Here is an 18,801-nt window from a genome sequence, read left to right as displayed (position 1 = left end):
GACTCCAACTTCAATTTGTACAGAGGTGACTACGCTTTTCAAAGGGAATATGAGGGGAAAAGGGAGAGGGGTGAGTAGGGGCCAGTATAGCCCTGGAACTAAAAATTTACAAAAAAGCAGGAAGGGAGGTGTTCATGTGAAACCCATATGGGTTTCTAAGGCATACTTATTCAAGTTAGATTTCTACCCTCCCACAAAGGCTGGGAGACAAGGTCCTCTCCTCAGGCATTGGCTGGAACAAACAGTAAATTGTTCTGAAAGACTTGAGTGTTCTTAGGCAATCACTTTAAGGGAATTTAAGGTCATTTTAGGAATGCAGCCGTTAGCTAGAAACTATGTCAGTTTTTTGTTTGCAACTATTGTCCAGGTTCAGGCCTGGTTCAGAGGAGAGCTCAGGGGAATCTGACTAGAGTTTGGTCAAGGAGAGAATGTTTTACAGGAACCATCATTATTTATTTATATTTTTATTGAAATATAGTTGATTTACAGTGTTGTGTTAGTTTCTGAGGTACAGCAAAGTGACTTTATATATATATATATATATATATATATATATATATATATATACACACACACACACACATATATGTATATTCTTTTTCATATTCTTTTCCATTATGGTTTATTATAAGATATTGACTATGGTTCCCTGTGCTATATAGTAGGATCTTATTGTTTATCTGTTTTATATACAGTAGTTTGTATCTGCTAATCACAAACTCTTATCTTTCTCCCCCCCATCCCCTTTGGTAATGATAAGTTTGTTTTCCATGTTTGTGAGTCTGTTTCTGTTTTGTAAATAAGTTCATTTGTATCATATTTTAGATTCCACATATAAGTGATGTCATATGGCATTTGTCTTTCTGTTTGACTTACTTCACTTAGTTTGATAATCTCTAGGTTCATCAATGTTGCTGCAAATGGCATTATTTCATTCTTTTTTAAGGCTGAGTAGTATTCCATTGTAATATGTACCACATCCTCTTTATCTATACATTTGTCTATGGACATTTAGGTTGCTTCTATGACTTGGCTATTGTAAATAGTGCTACAATGAACATTGGGGTCGGAGAAGGCAATGGCACCCCACTCCAGTACTCTTGCCTGGAAAATCCCATGGACGGAGGAGCCTGGTGGGCTGCAGTCCATGGGGTCGCTAAGAGTCGGACATGACTGAGCGACTTCACTTTCACTTTTCACTTTCATGCATTGGAGAAGGAAATGGCAACCACTCCAGTGTTCTTGCCTGGAGAATCCCAGGGAAGGGGAGCCTGTTGGGCTGCCGTCTATGGGGTCACACAGAGTTGGACACGACTGAAGCGACTTAGCTGCAGCAGCAGCAGAACATTGGGATGCATGTATCTTTTTGACTTATGGTTTTCTCTGGATATATGCCCAGGAGTGGGATAGCAAGATCATATAGTAGCTTTTTTTTTTTTTTAGTTTCTTAAGGAACCTCCAAATTGGCTGTACCAATTTACATTTCCACCAACAGTATAGGAGGATTCCTTTTTCTCCATACCCTTTGCAGCATTTATTGTTTGTAGACTTTTTGATGATGGCCATTCTGACCAGAATGAGATGATACCTCACTGTAGTTTTGATTTACATTTCTCTAATAATTAACAATGTTGAACATCTTTTCATGTGCTTTTTGAACCTCTCTATGTCTTTAAAGAAATGCCTATTTATGTCTTCTGTCAAGGGAAATAATTATAACAGCAAGTGAAAAGGGAATAATCACTGTAGTTCCTATGCATTAGATAGCTTGAATGTTAAAATAATTACTTGGACATCAAAGATAAATTATTTCACCTTTTATGAACTCAAGGTGCTTTTTAGATGGGAATCACATTGCTCTGTGCTCTGGGTTTTACTGGTTAGGAGGCAGGGATGGTCTGATAGGTGAGGCCAGAGGAAAAATTCCTGGTAATCTATAGCATATACTCTTGAGTATGGCTCCTTTTAATCAACATAATGTACATGTGTGTGATTTACATTATTGTTGTCTACAGTTCTAGATCATTCATTCTCATTATGTATAGTATTATATCATGTGGATATTTTACAATATATGTATCTAGGGGATTTACATATTTTTAATTATTATGAATAATAGTACTATGAATGTTCATTTGCACATCTTTTTTATGAACATTTATTAATATTTTCACTTCTGAACGTATATCAAAGAGTGGCATTTTTAAGTCATAGAATATGAATATTTTGAGTTCAGTAGAACTCAAGCAGTTTTTCTTTCTTTTTTTTTTTTTTTTTTAATGCGGAGCGTCCTCTTCACCGCAGCCCGGGCGAGCCTCCCGGGGGTGGGCGGGCACCGCGGGCCCCGACGCGGCTGCCTCAAGCAGTTTTTCAAAGTTGTTCAGATCTATACCCCTAGTTAAGTGTGAGAGAATTCTACTTTGTGCAAATCCTTGTTGACACATGGTATTTTTTCAGTTTTGTTGTCCTGGAGGGCACTTAGTGGTAACTTGTTGTGGTTTTAATTTTAATTTCGGTTTTAATTTCTCTTTAACTCTCTCTCTGAAGTATTAAGTCTTTTAATCTAAAGAAGGTCTATCTCCATTTTTTCAACCTTCTAATTTATGTGCTGAATAAACTGGATCTTTTGTCCTATAGAGTGTGGATTTTGGATTTTGCTAATTATATATTTATGCTATTGCTTATTTTGTTCCTCTGACCTCTGTAGTCTTTAAGTTGATAATTAGGCTTAGAGGCTTGTTAAGACTAGGCTTTTTGGCAAAAGTTCCTTGTGCTATTGTTTATTCCTATAGTATTCCACCATGAGATTCATTGTGTCTGGTCATCTCTCCTGTTGTAACATTAAAATTGATCACTGAATTGGAGTACTGTCAGCCTGATTGGAGAAGGAAATGGCAATCCACTCCAGTATTCTTGTCTGGAGAATCCCATAGACAGAGGAGCCTGGCAGGCTACAGTCCATGGGGTTGCAAGAGTCGGACATGACTTAGTGCACTGTCTCTCGCTCAGCCTGATTGATCCATTATAAAATTTCCCATGTGCTTTTCACCTCATGTTTTATGCAGTCTCTGAAGATCATTGCCTAATTCTGCATTTCAGTAAAGGTTGAAAAATTGTTGTTCAGTCACTAAGTCCTGTCCGAATCTTTGCAACCCCATAAACTGCAGCACACCAGGCTTTTCTGTCCTCCACTATCTCCTGGAGTTTGGTCAAACTCATGTCCATTGAGTCAATGACCCTATCTAACCTATTGTTCTAATTCTAATTTCCTCTGCATTCATTACCTAGACTTCTATCAAATAAATGTAACCTCAGCAACTTTTAGGTAATGCTGAGCTATGGTACGCACAAAAAGGGATAAATGAATGCTTAAGTCTTTTGCAGCATTTCTACTATTTAAAAGAATAGTTTGTTTCCCTAGGATTCTCCAAAACTGAGCACTGAGTTAGTTTAGTTTTGTTTTTTGTTAGCATGCCATCATGAACTCATATATGCTTATATTTGACATGTTTTAATACACTGAAGCCATTAATCTTTCTGCTCCTGAGAACATTCAATGTTTGGCCAGTGGGAGTTCCTTTGTCTTGGCTTCTGAGTCTTTTTGACATGCTTTCTGATATGATAGTTTGGTCCAAATTGATATCTGGTACGTTCCTTACCCTAGACCTGGTTTCAGACATTTCAGAAAAGTCTGGCTCCTTTGAGTGGGAAATGATATTAGAGGATTAAGTCATGGTGGTAGAGGTACACATTGAGACTAGGTTGGCACTGTTTCTTGATCTTTTCAATGCATGGAACCAGTGAAAAAGTATTATATTTTTAAAATTTATTGTTTTCAATAGAGTTTATTTCTTAGAGTAGTTTCAAGTACATAGCAAAAACTGAGAAGTACAGAGAATTCTCATATACCCAGTGCCCCTACACATTTGTAGCCTCATTATCAACATCACTCACCAGAGTGGTACATTTGTTATATTGATGAACCTATATTTAACACATCTTTATCACACAAAGCCCATAGTTTACATCAGGGTTCATTCTTGTATATTTTATGGATCTGGAGAAATGTGTAATGACATGTCTCCAGTATTGTAGTATCATGCAGAGTAGGAGGCCCTAAAATTACTCTGAAAAGTGAAAGTGTTAGTCACTCAGTAGTTTCCAACTCTTTGCAAACCCATGCATTGTAGCCTGCCAGACTCCTCTGTCCATGGAATTCTCCAGGCAAGAATACTGGAGTGGGTAGTCATTCCTTTCTCCAGGGGTCTTTCCAACCTAGGGATAGAACCTGGAACTCCTGTATTGCAGTCAGATTCTTTACCGCCTGAGCCACCAGGTAAGTGCCCCTCCACCAAATGCTCCACCAGTTATTCCCTCTCCCCATTCTAGCCCCTGGCAACCAGTGATCTTTTTATTGTCTCCATAGATTTACTGTTTCTAAAATGTCATATAGTTAGAATCACACAGTATGTGACCTTTTCATATTGGCTTCTTGTACTTAGTGGTATGGATTTAAGTTTCCTCCATGTCTTTATGGCTTGATAGCTCATTACTTTTTAGTTATAAATAATATTCCATTGTCTGGATGTGCCACAGTTTATTTATCCATTCACCTAGTAAAGGTCATCTTAGTTGCTTCCAGGTTTTGGCCATTATGAATAAAGCTGCAGTATGTGCAGGTTTTTGTGTAAAAGTAAGTTTTCAACTCCCATGAGTACATACCAAGGAGCAAGATTGCTGGATCATATGGTAAGAGGAGGTTTAGTTTTTTAAGAAACCACCAAACTGTCTTCTAAAGTGGTTATACCATCTTTTCAGTCCCACCAGCAATGAATGAGTCCCTGTTCCTTCACATCCTTGTGAGTATTTGGTATTGTCAGAGTTCTGGTGTTTGGTCATTCTAATAGATGTGCAGTGGTATCTCATTGTTTTAATTTTCACTTCCTTGATGACATATGATGGAGAGTATCTTTTCATTTGGAGTCCACCCTGACTGGAGTGAAGAATGGAGGCTCAGAGGTAACTGAGGGGGCACTCCAGGGATCTGAGGCCATCCGGGTGTAGGACTGATTGGGGAAGGACCATAGTTGCTTCCATGGGACACTACACAGCTCCTTTATACACTGATATGGTATACAACGTGGGTAAGGAGTAAAGTGCCCCGTGTCTGTCACTGGTCTACAGGGCAGAGAAGGACCAGGTCCACTGAGAGCCGGGAAGTTGAGCTGATACTCAGTTCCCTAAACCTCCTTTAAAGTAGGAAGCAGACATAAAGGGGAAGGATTCATTACTAAGGGATTCCCCCACACTTTCTGGAGACCATACACCCTCTTTAGTTTCTCTGACCCCAGGTCCCATGGACTTCATCTGCCAGTGAGGTCCTACCTGCCTCCTGGGGGTCACATTCCTAACCAGAACACTCTGTCCACCCGTTAGCTCTCCCCACACTCTGGTTTGTTCCATCTCTGCATCGTCCCTGAGATCACTCAGGCTTTTCTCGTCCTTTGTTGTCTCAACGCCTTTCATCAGCTCAGTGAGGTGTATTACAACACAGCACTGCCATGACAAGCTAACCCCAAATTTAGCATTCACCTACACTCTTTTATGTATTGCTTTTGTGCACTTTCCACTTCTGCAGAGCTAAAATCTGATGCAGCCACAACCTGGTCAAAAAAGGCAGTGATACAGAGAGAGAATTTTCCTGTGTCCAGACTAACACCTAAACCTTTTGGTGACTTTGTGGATGTCTCATATCGTGAATGTGATCTAATTTTGTATTACAAGTGTTGGGCATGTGCATATTTTCCTTTCCTTTGATTATTTTTAGTTGCCCAAGGAAGGCACTTCAAAGGTGTTTTCATTTACCTGTGTGGACTGTTTCTGGGGACTTTGTCTGAATGATCCTGGAACTAAAATTTCCCCTGAAACCTGCCCTTTGAACATTTTCCCCTCTGGATGCTGTGGGTCTGGGCAATTTCATGGAGACTCTCAATCTTTCCTTTCTCCGTGGTGTTAGCTGCTTGGCTAACTGGGTTGTTAAACCCACGAGCTTGCCTTCATTTCAAGAGTTTATTTGGAAAGGACAGAGAGATGCATGTTGTGAAACTACTTTCAGCTCAAGACCTTAGTTAAAATTCTGGAAAGTGGAGACACTTCCTAACTGTTGAATGGAACATTTGTTTAGAGACAGATTCCCTTCTGTTACCCATGTGATTTCCCTGAAGCTGCTCAACTGGGATGGTCATATGGTGGATTCATAAATGACTCCTGGGTCCACCCTATTACCTAAGTCCCTTAGGTTAGAGGTGTCCCTATTCTGATGCTGAGTCACTTTTCTATGGAAAGGGCTGGGGATGTATATTTATTCATTAGGGTGATTTTCATTTCCAAATCTAAGACACAGTCATTGTATAAAAATTGAAAAATGCATTTAGGAAAACATCATTAAAAACCCGTAAAAGCCTATTACTTATGGAGAAGGGTTCTTAACAGCTCAGTATCTATAATATTTATTTTTGAGCTGTTTTACTATATAAACATAACTGTTTATATATAAGAATAGCAATGAAGCAATAGCCTATTTATAGCTTCATAAAGTCAAGGCTATGGTTTTTCCAGTGGTCATGTATGGATGTGAGAGTTGGACTGTGAAGAAAGCTGAGCACCGAAGAATTGATGCTTTTGAACTGTGGTGTTGGAGAAGACTCTTGAGAGTCCCTTGGACTGCAAGGAGATCCAACCAGTCCATTCTAAAGGAGATCAGTCCTGGGTGTTCGTTGGAAGGACTGATGCTAAAGCTGAAACTCCAATACTTTGGCCACCTCATGCAAAGAGTTGACTCATTGGAAAAGAGTCTGATGCTGGGAGGGATTGGGGGCAGGAGAAGGGGACGACAGAGGATGAGATGGCTGGATGGCATCACCGACTCAATGGACGTGAGTCTGAGTGAACTCCGGGAGTTGATGATGGACAGGGAGGCCTGGCGTGCTGCAATTCATGGGGTCGCAAAGAGTCGGACATGACTGAATGACTGAACTGAACTGAAAACTTCTTTCTATGGAGAAATATCAATATAGGCCAACTTAATAATAAAAATGAGAGTAGAAACACTAATGGCCAACTTTAAGTACCTCATGCTCCAGAGTCTGTCAGTTAGTTCATCCAGTTGGGCATTTCCTCATGTACTCTGCATATAAGTTAAACAAGAAAGGTGACAATATACAGCCTTGATGTACTCCTTTCCCAACTTGGAACCAGTATGTTGTTCCACGTATGGTTCTAACTGTTTCTTCTTGACCTGCATACAGATTTCTCAAGATGCAGTTAAGGTGCTATGGTCTTCCCAACTCTTGAAGAATTTTCCAGTTTGTTGTGATCCACACAGTCAAAGGCTTTAGTGTAGTAAATGAAGCAGAAGTAGATGTTTTTCTGGAATCCTCTTGCTTTTTCTATGATCCAATGGATGTTGGCAATTTGATCTCTGATTCCTCTGCCTTTTCTAGATTCAGCTTGAACATCTGGAAGTTCTCAGTTCATGTAGTGTTAAAGCCTAGCATGGAGAATTTTCAGCTTTACTTTGGTAGCTTGTGAGATGAGTGCAATTGTGCAGTAGTTTGAACATTCCATGGCATTGCCTTTCTTAGGGATTGGAATGAAAACTGATATTTTCCAGTCCTATAGCCACTGCTGTTTTCAAAACTTGCTGGCATATTTAGTGCAGCACTTTCAAAGCATCATATTTTAGGATTTGAAATAACTCAGCTGGAATTCCATCACGTCCACAAGCTTTGTTCATAGTGATGCTTCCGAAGGCCCACTTGACTTCGCATTCCAGTATGTCTGGCTCTAGGTGAGTGATCACACCATCATGGTTATCTGGGTCATGAAGATCTTTTTTGTAGAGTTCTTCTGTGTATCCTTGCCACCTCTTCTTAATATCTTCTGCTTCTTTTAGGTCCAGGCTGTTTCTGTCCTTTATTGTGCCCATCTTTGCAAGAAATGTTCCTTTAGTATCTCTAATTTTTATTGAAGAGATCTCTAATCTTTCCCATTCTATTGTTTTCCTCTATTTCTTCACACTCATCACTTAGGAAGGCTTTCTTATCTTTCCTTGCTATTCTTTGGAAATCTGCATTCAGAGTTCTTGCCTTTTCTCCTTTGCCTTTTGCTTCCAGAGTCTGGGAAACTGTCAAAGATTAGCTGTTAAGTGACAAGAGCAGTCTGCTCAAACATGCTAAAGTCAGGTGGTCATTAAAAGTAATATTATGGACAGGGAGAACAAGATGGCAGAGGAATAGGTGGATGTGGAGTACATCTCTCTCCATCAGGAATACACCTTCAGACACAGAAGTGTATGCGGAACACCAGCTGAGAGCAGACAGGAGTACCTAACCAGTGGAAAAGAATATATAGACCCACGCAAAACTCAGTAGGATGAAGGAACTAGGGGAAAAAACAAGAGTATTAGTAGGGCTGGACCTGCCCTTGGCAGGTGGGGGAACTGAAGCACAGTGGGGCAATTGTCTGAGTCAGAGGAGAAAGATTTAAGGCTGAGAGTGAAATGGCGGATCTGTAGCAGCCTAAATGGAATGAGAATCAGACAGTCCAAGCTCCAACCATACATACCCTGGGCAGGAATGCCGGTCTCCTGGAAGGGGCAATGGCTGGGAGCTGGAGTCAAGGGATTGTGGAGCAATCCCAGGGTGAGGGCTGCTGTTGACTGTGGAGAGATGGATTGAGGGGATGTGAGGGAGGAGATCATGGTGGGAAATGGCGGTGGAGGAAAGCCAGGCAGCCATGGAAGCAAGGCGATACTGCTGAGTCAGCATAGCGGGTGGAGCCATCACCATAGCCTCTCTCTCCCCACAAGCCAGCATTGGCAGAACAATAGAGAGGCTGGCCCATCAAATGCCTGACACACTGAAGTACAGAGTAGGACCCCACCCAGGGTGCCCCTTTAAGTGCCTGATGTGACAATCTGCAGAGTAGGACCCCAGTCAGAGGGACCCCTCTACGTGCCTGATGCGCCAAACAACAGAGAAGGACCCCAGGCAAGGGACCCTTCTAAATGCCTGAACGGGCGGAGCTACAGAGAAAGACTGGCCAAAGAGGCCTTCTGATCACCAGCTACAACAGGCTCAAAAAAAGTCTCTGATAGGGCCATAACTCCTGCGGCAGAGGCAGTCCGTGTCCCTGTACACTTGGTGCCACCAGGGTTCCCGCAAGCCAAGCAGGTGCACCACCTCTCAACTCTCACTGGGGCAGAGCTGCCACAGGCAAAAAAGATGTCTTGTGTTTATGCATCAGGGTTGCTTCAGTCGCGTTTGACTCTTTGCGACCCTGTAGACTGTGGCCTGCTGGGCTTCTCTGTCAGAGAGGGGGCTCTCCAGGCAAGAATACTGGAGCATATTGGCCAATAATGGTTGCCATACCCTTCTAGAGCACTATATTTCCTACTACCCTAGCCGCCAACCCCCCTGAGTATCTGGTGCTGCCAAAACCCCTGTGACCCAAGCAGCTGCACCACCTCCACACCTGGCCCTCGCAAGGGCAAACCCAAGTCCTCCAGGGAAGCCTCAGGAGCTAAGCCCCAGTGGACAACCCACATGTAGAGGTGGAAATAAAACCACAATTGAAACCAAGGGGCAGTGTGGTTAAGGAAGAAGATCCAAAACCTTCCCACCAGCTGTACAAGCTGCATATTCAATCCATATGATCAATTAAGCAGACTCTGTGTCTGTGGAATATACAAAAGGCCACTGAGAGTGCCCACAAAAGAAAACACACTAGCTCTGATTGCTGTGGACATTGGAGGCAAGAACACACAGGAGTAGGACTAGACTAGAATCTGAGCAGCCCCCACAGAAGGTCCAGAGATCAGCACAGTGTTGGAGGGCATCCTAGGGAGGTAAGGTGGACTGTGATTCCCAGCACAGGAAAGGACTCTGACAGCAGTGACTAAAGAAAAATATTTATTATTCTTATTTTTTGACTTGTTCTATAGATTCTTTTGGATTTTTTTTTTCTTTTTTCTTTTCCTGTTTTTCCCCCTCTGTTGTAGTTGTCAGTTTTATTGGCACTAAGAAACCCTATTACGCTTTTGAGCTTTTTTTTTTTCCCCCAGTCACATTTTTTTTTTTTTTATTGTTGTCATAAATCTCTGCCTCTACTTTGGGCTTTTGCAGTTCTGTGAAGTTTTCCTCTTTTTTTTTTTTTTCTTAGTTTTAATTTTTAATTTTTTAAACCTATTATTATTTTTTCTACATTTATTCCTTTGTTTGCTTTTCCTACTGTTCTTTTCCCCTTGCCATTAATCTTTAATGTAAATAAATCTACCTCTATTTAACTTTGCATATCTATTCTTTCTTTCTTTTCTTTCTCTCCTTTCCTCTCAACATTTTTGTTAGTTTTATTTTCATTGCTTTATTCCCCAATTGGCACCTTGCTTTAGTTTTGTTTTCCAGTTTGTGCTTTAATAAGTTTTGTTCTGGTAGATATAATTTTCGGTTTTCTTTGTTCACTGGGTCAATCTATTATACTTTATTTTTGTTGAACTGTTTTGATTTTGCTTATGGATGTATATGTATATGTGTATATTCAGTCACATTTTCTACAGTTGTTATAAACCTCTGCCTCTATGTTGGGCTTTTGCAGTTCTGTAGAGATTTCTTCCCCCCCCCCCACCTTTTCTTTCTTCTTCTGGTATTTATCTTTTCTCTTTTTTATAATTTAAATTTTTAATTTTTTTAAACCTGTTATATTTTTTCTACATTTATTCCTTTGTTTGCCTTTCCTACTGTTCTTTTCCCCTTGCAGTTAATCTTTAATGTATATAAATCTTCTTCATTTACTTCTACTCTGTATATCTATTCTTTCTTTCTTTCCTTTCCTCTCAACATATTTGTTAGTTTTGTTCTCATTGCTTTATTCCCCACTTGGCACCTTGCTTTAGTTTTGTTTTCCAGTTTGTGCTTAAGTTAGTTTTGTTCTTAACTGGTAAATATAATTTTTTATTTCCTATATTCTCTGAATCAATCTGCTGTACTTTATTTTTGTTGGACTGTTTTCACTTTGGTCATGGGTGTATATGTATATGTGTATATTCCATTATTTTAATTATTATTTGCCTGATTTTGTAACTGCCATTTTTCTAGGGTTCATCTTTGGCTACTCACTTTTGGATATTTGTTTTAATTTCACTTAATGCCATAACAAACCACTTGTGGAATCTTTGTTCCTGACCAGAGATCAAACCCTGAGCCTTTGGAGTGGGAGCACTGACTCCAAGACCCTAGACTACCAGAGAACTAACCATAGGGAGTATCAAATAGTGAGAACTCACACAAAGGAAACCCCTTGAATACAAGACCCAGCATCACCCAACCGCCAGTAGCACCCTGTGCAGGACGCCTCATCTAAACAACAAACGAAACAAAAATACAAACCCAATCATCAGCAGACAGGATTACCACTCAGCCTTGCCTATCAGAGGAAAAACAAACAAAAACTTAGCACAAATCCCACCCTATACAAAGCTCACACAAACCACTGGACTAACCTTAGGAGGGCAGAAACTAAAAGGAAGAAAGAATTTAACCTTCTTCAAGGAAAGGATTCAACTTTCCTTGAAGCCTGGGAAAAGGAGACCTCAAACAGAATAACTTTAAAAAAAGGCAGAGAAATACTGTACAAATGAAGGAACAAATCAGAAACACAGAAGTCCAAAAAAATGAAGAAGAAATAGGCAAACTGCCTGAAAAAGAATTTAGAATAATGATAGTAAAGATGATCAAAAATCTTGAAAACAAAATGGAGAAAATGAAAGAATCAATTAACAAAGACCTAAAAGAATTAAAGAATAAACATACAGAGACAAACAACACAATTACTGAAATTAAAAATACTCTGGAAGGAATCAATAGCAGAATATCTGAAGCAGAAGAACAAATCAGTGAGCTGGAAAATAAAATGGTGTAAATAACTTCTGAAGAGCAGAGTAAAGTAAAAAGAATGAAAACTGAGGACAGTCTCAGAGACCTCTGGGACCATATCAAATGCACCAACATTTGAATTATAGGGGTCCCAGAAGAAGAAGAGAAAAAGAAAGGCTATGAGAAAATTTTTGAAGAGATTATAGTTGAAATTTTCCCCAGCATGGAAAAGGAAATAGTCAATCAAGTCCAAGAGGCACAAAGAATCCCATACAGGATAAACCCAAGGAGAAACACGCCAAGACACATACTAACAAAGACTAAACACAAAGAAAGAGTATTAAAAGCAACCAGACAGAAGCAACAAGTAACATACAAGGGAAACCCCATATGCTTAACAGCTGACCTTTCAGCAGAAACTCTTCAGGCCAAAAGGGAATAGCAGGATATATTTAAAGTATTGAAAGGGAAAAATCTACAACCAAAATTACTGTACCCAGCAAGGATCTCATTCGAAATTGGTGGAGAAATAAAAAGCTTTTCAGACAAGCAAAAGTTAAGAGAATTCAGTACCACCAAACCAGCTTTACAACAAATGTTAAACAGACTTATATAGTCAAGAAATACAACAGAAGAAAAAAAGATCTACAAAATCAACCCGAAACAATTAGAAAATGGCAATAGGAACATATATATCAATAATTACTTTAAATGTAAATGGATTAATTGCTCCAACCAAAAGACACAGACTGGCTGAATGGATACAAAAACAAGACCCATATATATTCTGTCTACAAGAAACTCACTTCAGACCTCAAGAAATGTATAGATTGAAAGTGAGAGGATGGAAAAATACATTCCATGCAAATGGGAAGCAAAAGAAAATGTGAAAATGACTATATTATCAAATGCAATCTACAGGCTTAATGTGATCCCTATAAAATTACCAATGGTATTTTTCACAGAACTAGAACAAAAAATTTCCCTAAGATCAGGAACAAGACAAGGGTGTCCACTTTTGCCACTATTATTCAAATTAGTTCTGGAAGTCCTAGCTAAAGCAATCAGAGAAGAAAAAGAAATAAAAGGAATCCAGATCAGAAAAGAAGTAAAGCTCTCACTGTTTGCAGATGACATAGAAAACCCTAAAGATAGTATCAGAAAATTATTAGAGCTAATCAGTGAATTTAGCAAAGTTGCAGGATACAAAATTAATACACAGAAATCACTTACATTTCTATATACTAACAATGAAAAATCAGAATGAGAAATTAAGGAATCAATCCCATTCACCATTGCAACAAAAAGAAGTAAATATCTAGGAATAAACTTACTTAAGGAGACAAGAGAACTGTATACAGAAAATCATAAGATACTAATGAAAGAAATCAAAGAGGCCATAAACAGACAGAGAGATATTCCATGTTCCTGGGTAGGAAGAATCAATACTGTGAAAATGACTATATTACCAAATGCAATCTACAAGCTTAATGTGATCCCTATAAAATTACCAATGGCATTTTTCACAGAACTAGAACAAAAAATTTCACAGTACATATGGAAACACAAAAGATCCTGAACAGCCAAAGCAGTCTTGAGAAAGAAGAATAGAGCTGGAGGAATCAACCTTCCTGACTTCAGATTATACTACAAAGCTACAGTTATCAAGACAGTATGGTACTGGCACTAAAACAGAAATACAGACCAATGGAACAAGATAGAAAACCCATAAATAAACCCATGCACCTATGGGTACCTTATTTTTGACAAAGGAGGCAAGAATATACAACGGGGCAAAGACAGCCTCTTCAGTAAATGGTGCTAGGAAAACTGGACAGCTATATGTGTAAGAATGAAATTAGAACACTTCTTAACACCATACACAAAGATAAACTCAAAATGGATGAAAGAACTAAATGTAAGACAAGAAACTATAAAACTCTTAAAGGAAAACATAGAACACTCGATGACATAAATCAAAGCAAGATCCTCTATGACCCACCTCCTAGAATAATGGAAATAAAAACAAAAGTAAACGAGTGGGACCTGATTAAACTTAAAAGCTGTTGCACAGCAAAGGAAACTATAAGCAAGGTGAAAAGACAACCCTCAGAATGGGAGAAAATAATAGCAAATGAAATAACTGACAAAGGATTAATTTCCAAAATATACAAGCAGCTCATACAACTCAATACCAGAAAAACAAACAACCCAATCAAAAAGTGGGGAGAAGACCTAAACAGACGTTTCTCCAAAGAATACATACAGATGGCTAACAAACACATGAAAATGTGCTCAACATCGCTCATTATTAAAGAAATGCAAATCAAAACTACAATGAAATATCACCTCACATGGGTCAGAATGATCCTCATCAAAAAGTCTACAAACAATAAATGCTGGAGAGGGTGTGCAGAAAAAGGAACACTCTTGTACTGTTGGTGGGAATGTAAGTTGATATAGCAACTATGGAAGATGTTATGGAGATTCCTTTAAAAACTAGGAATAAAACCACCATATGACCCAGCAATCCCACTCCTAGGCATATACCCTGAGGAAACCAAAATTGAAAGAGACACATGTATCCCATTGTTCATTGCAGCACTATTTACAATAGCTAGAACATGGAAGCAACCTAGATGCCCATCAACAGATGAATGGATAAAGAAGTTGTGGTACATATACCCAATGGAATATTACTCAGCCATAAAAGGGAACACATTTGAGTATACCCAATGGAATATTACTCAGCCATAAAAGGGAACACATTTGAGTCAGTTCTCATTAGTTGGATGAACCTAGAACCTATTATAGAGTGAAGTGAGTCAAAAAGAGAAAGATAAATACCATATTCTAACACATATATATGGAATCTAGAAAAATGGTACTGAAGAATTTATTTACAGGGCAACAATGGAGAAACAGACATAGAGAATAATCTTAGGGACATGGGGAGAGGGGAGGAGAAGGTGATGTATGGAAAGAATAACAAGGAAACTTACACTACCATATGTAAAATTGATAGCCAATGGGAATTTGCTGTATGGTTCAGGAAACTGAAACAGGGGCTCTGGAGGGGTGGGATGGGGAGGATGATGGTAGGGAGGTTCAAAAAGGAGGGAATGTATGTATACCTATGGCTGATTCATGTTGAGGTTTGACAGAAAACAGCAAAATTCTGTAAAGCAATTATCTATCCTTCAATAAAAATTAATTTTTTTAAGTAATAATATGTAAATACCTCTACAAAATATCTGGACCTATGGACAAATCGGTGGCTTGTGACCTTGGTGAGAGCAAGTTCTCTGAAATCATGGGGATATAACTGACAGTGCAATGAGATAAGGGGTTGGTGAGAATGAGGAATGTTTACCGGGAATGCTGAAAACTTTCTGATGTAAATAGAGCATGTAGAAAACTCTCTGGGGAAGTTATATTTTGAAGGCAAAGAGGGATAGAGAGGGAAGGAGTGAGAGCCTCCTGTGTCTGCATAGGTATTAGAAGCCCTGAGAGGGTTTTTTGGGTTTTTTTAATCTTCAATTCCAGAACTTCTCAGATGGCCCAGTGACTAAGACTCAATGCTTGGGCCCAGGTTTGATCCCTGGTATGAGAAATAGGTCCCATGTGCCATAGCTAAGACTTTGCATACCACAACTAAGAGTTCACATGCCCCAACTATGACCCAGCAGAGCCAAATAGATAAATAAATATTTAAAAAAATCCTCAATGCCATGAAGTTTGAACAAGTTTAAAAATTAATATGAAGGAGCCATCTCCTGTTAGGTTTAACCCGTGAATTTTCCTATATGTTCAATTCCATCTTTATCTTCTTTTTCTTTCACAAAAGAATTAATGAAACACTTTCACTGCACAGGATGGCTTCTAATAGATATTTTAAATTATTAGTAAGAATTTACAATTAAGTATTGGAAAATTCTAGTAATTCTTGGACTTGTGCCTCTCAGGAAGGCAGCACATGGCTGAAAGGCTGCTGTGACTTAATCTGAGGACCCATCCACTTATGACTATTTCCCCATTTGGGACTATTGTCCCAAATTTTCCTATAGGCATATTAACATACAGAGCAATCCAGGAGCAGCAATTAGGCAAACACCACAACTCGGTACCCTGGAGGCATCACCAAGTGAGTCAAAGTGAGGTCGCTCTTCCCAGTGTGGGAAACTGGATTAGTACCAGCACACAGGTATGATGTGGAGCATGTTTTAGGAGCTTTGAGTCTCCCAAGACTAGAGATCCTTCCATCTTTAAAACGTTGAAGTCAAGGTATATCAGAGAAATATTTGCTTCCCGCATAAATTTATTTATCTTCTCATTAGGAGAAACAACATCAACAACAAAAAACATCTGTCTGCAATGCTGCCTTAGCTGTCTCAGCCAGAACTTATTATTGAGTCTTGGCTTTTAAGGCCCTCTTAAAGTCCCACTATATGTCATATACTTTGGGCATGTTTTCTCAGTTTATCCTTGGGATAGCTGTGTGAAAAAAGTATCCTGAATCCCATTTGATAGACAATGAAGCTTAGGCTCATAGCACCAAGACTATATCACCAGATAAATGGCAGGACTGGAATGAAGTTACACACCTCACCTTAAGCAGGTATACAATCGCGCTATACTATACAATTGCATTCATTCACACACTAGCAAGGTAGTGTGCTCAAAATCCTTCAAGTTAGGCTTCAGCAGTACATGGACATAAAATGTCCAGATTTACAACCTGGATTTAGTAAAGACAGAGGAACCAGAGATCAAATTGCCAACAGTCATTGGATCATAGAGAAAGCAAGGGAATTGGAAAAAAAATCTATTTAGGCTTCACTGACTAAGTTAAAGTCTTTACTGTGAGCATCCCAAGAAACTGCGGAAAATTTTTGAAGTGACAGGAATACAGACCAGGATAACTGTCTCCTGAGAAACCTGAATGCATGACAAGAAGCAACAGTTAGAACAGGATAGGGAACAATGGACTGGTTCAAAATTGGTAAAGGAGTATGTCAAGGCTGTATTGTCACCCTGCTTATTTACCTTAAATGCAGAATACATCATGCAAAATGCCAGGCTGGATGAATCACAAGCTGGAATCAAGATTGCTGGGAGAAATATCAATAACCTCAGATATGCAGATGATACCACTCTAATGGCAGAAAGCAAAGAGGAACTAAAGAGCCCTTACATGAGGTTGAAAAAGAAGAGTGAAAAAAAGCTGGTTTAAAACTCAACATTCAAAAAAAAACGAAGATCATGACATTCTATCCCATCACTTCATGGCAAATAGTTGGGGAAAAAGTGAAAAAAGTAACAGATTTTATTTTCTTCAGCTCCAAATCACTGCATATGGTGACTGCAGCCACAAAATTAAAAGATGCTTGCTCCTTGGAAGAAAAGCTATGACAAACCTAGACGGTGCATTAAAAAAGCAGAGACATCATTTTGCTGACAAAGTTCTATATAGTCAAAACAATGATGTTTTCAGTAGTCATGCACAGATGTGGGAGTTGGACCATAAAGAAGGCTGAGTGACAAAAAAAAAAAATTGATGCTCTTTAAGACATACAGATGGCTAACAAATACATGAAAAGATGCTCAACATCACTCATTATCAGAGAAATGCAAATCAAGACCACTATGAGGTACCATTTCACACCAGTCAGAATGGCTGCGATCCAAAAGTCTACAAATAATAAATGTTGGAGAGGGTGTGGAAGAAAGGGAACCCTCTTACACTGTTGGTGGGAATGCAAACTAGTACAGCCACTATGGAGAACAGTGTGGAGATTCCTTAAAAAACTGGAAATAGAACTGCCTTATGATCCAGCAATCCCACTGCTGGGCATACACACTGAGGAAACCAGAAGGGAAAGAGACACGTGTACCCCAATGTTCATTGCAGCACTGTTTATAATAGCCAGGACATGGAAGCAACCTAGATGTCCATCAGCAGATGAATGGATAAGAAAGCTGTGGTACATATACACAATGGAGTATTACTCAGCCATTAAAAAGAATACATTTGAATCAGTTCTAATGAGGTGGATGAAACTGGAGCCTATTATACAGAGTGAAGTAAGCCAGAAGGAAAAACACCAATACAGTATACTAATGCATATATATGGAATTTAGAAAGATGATAACAATAACCCTGTGTACGAGACAGCAAAAGAGACACTGATGTATGGAACAGTCTTATGGACTCTGTGGGAGAGGGAGAGGGTGGGAAGATTTGGGAGAATGGCATTGAAACATGTAAAATATCATGTATGAAATGAGATGCCAGTGCAGGTTCAATGCACGATACTGGATGCTTGGGGCTAGTGCACTGGGACGACCCAGAGGGATGGTATGGGGAGGGAGGAGGGAGGAGGGTTCAGGATGGGGAGCACATGTATACCTGTGATGGATTCATTTTGATATTTGGCAAAACTAATACAATTATGTAAAGTTTAAAAATAAAATAAAATTTAAAAAAAATTGATGCTCTTTAGCTGTGGTGCTACAGAAGACTTTTGAGAGTTCCTTGGACAGCAAGGAGGTCAAAAAATCCATCCTAAAGGAAATCAACCCTGAATATTCGTTGGAAGGACTGATGCTGAAGCTGAGCTCCAAGACTGTGGCCATTTGATTTTAAGACCTGACTCATTGGAAATATCACTTATGCTGGGAAAGATTGAGGACAAAAGTAGAAGGCCATAGCAGAGATTGAGATGTTTAGATACTATCACTGACTCAATGGACATGAGTATGAATAAACTCAGGGAGATAGTGAGGGACAGACAAACCTGGCCTGCTGCAGCTCATGGGGTAGCAAAGAGTCAGAGGCCACTTAACAACTGAATGTCAATATAGCTTATAA

The 18,801-nt window shown here is 39.3% G+C and overlaps 1 long non-coding RNA gene across 1 annotated transcript in view; it reads left to right on the top strand.

The window, feature by feature from the left end:
* LOC133242966 (uncharacterized) overlaps positions 1–18,420 on the top strand; it is a 41,465-nt gene extending 23,045 nt beyond the window's left edge. The window contains exon 7 of the long non-coding RNA XR_009734928.1: positions 16,988–18,420. This is a non-coding gene — a long non-coding RNA (uncharacterized LOC133242966). The remainder of the gene's footprint in view (positions 1–16,987) is intronic.
* The last annotated feature ends 381 nt before the right edge of the window (positions 18,421–18,801 follow it).

The sequence above is a fragment of the Bos javanicus genome, chromosome X (assembly GCF_032452875.1).
Source record: "Bos javanicus breed banteng chromosome X, ARS-OSU_banteng_1.0, whole genome shotgun sequence".
Taxonomy (NCBI): domain Eukaryota; kingdom Metazoa; phylum Chordata; class Mammalia; order Artiodactyla; family Bovidae; genus Bos; species Bos javanicus.
This window is presented reverse-complemented; position numbering and strand designations above follow the sequence as displayed.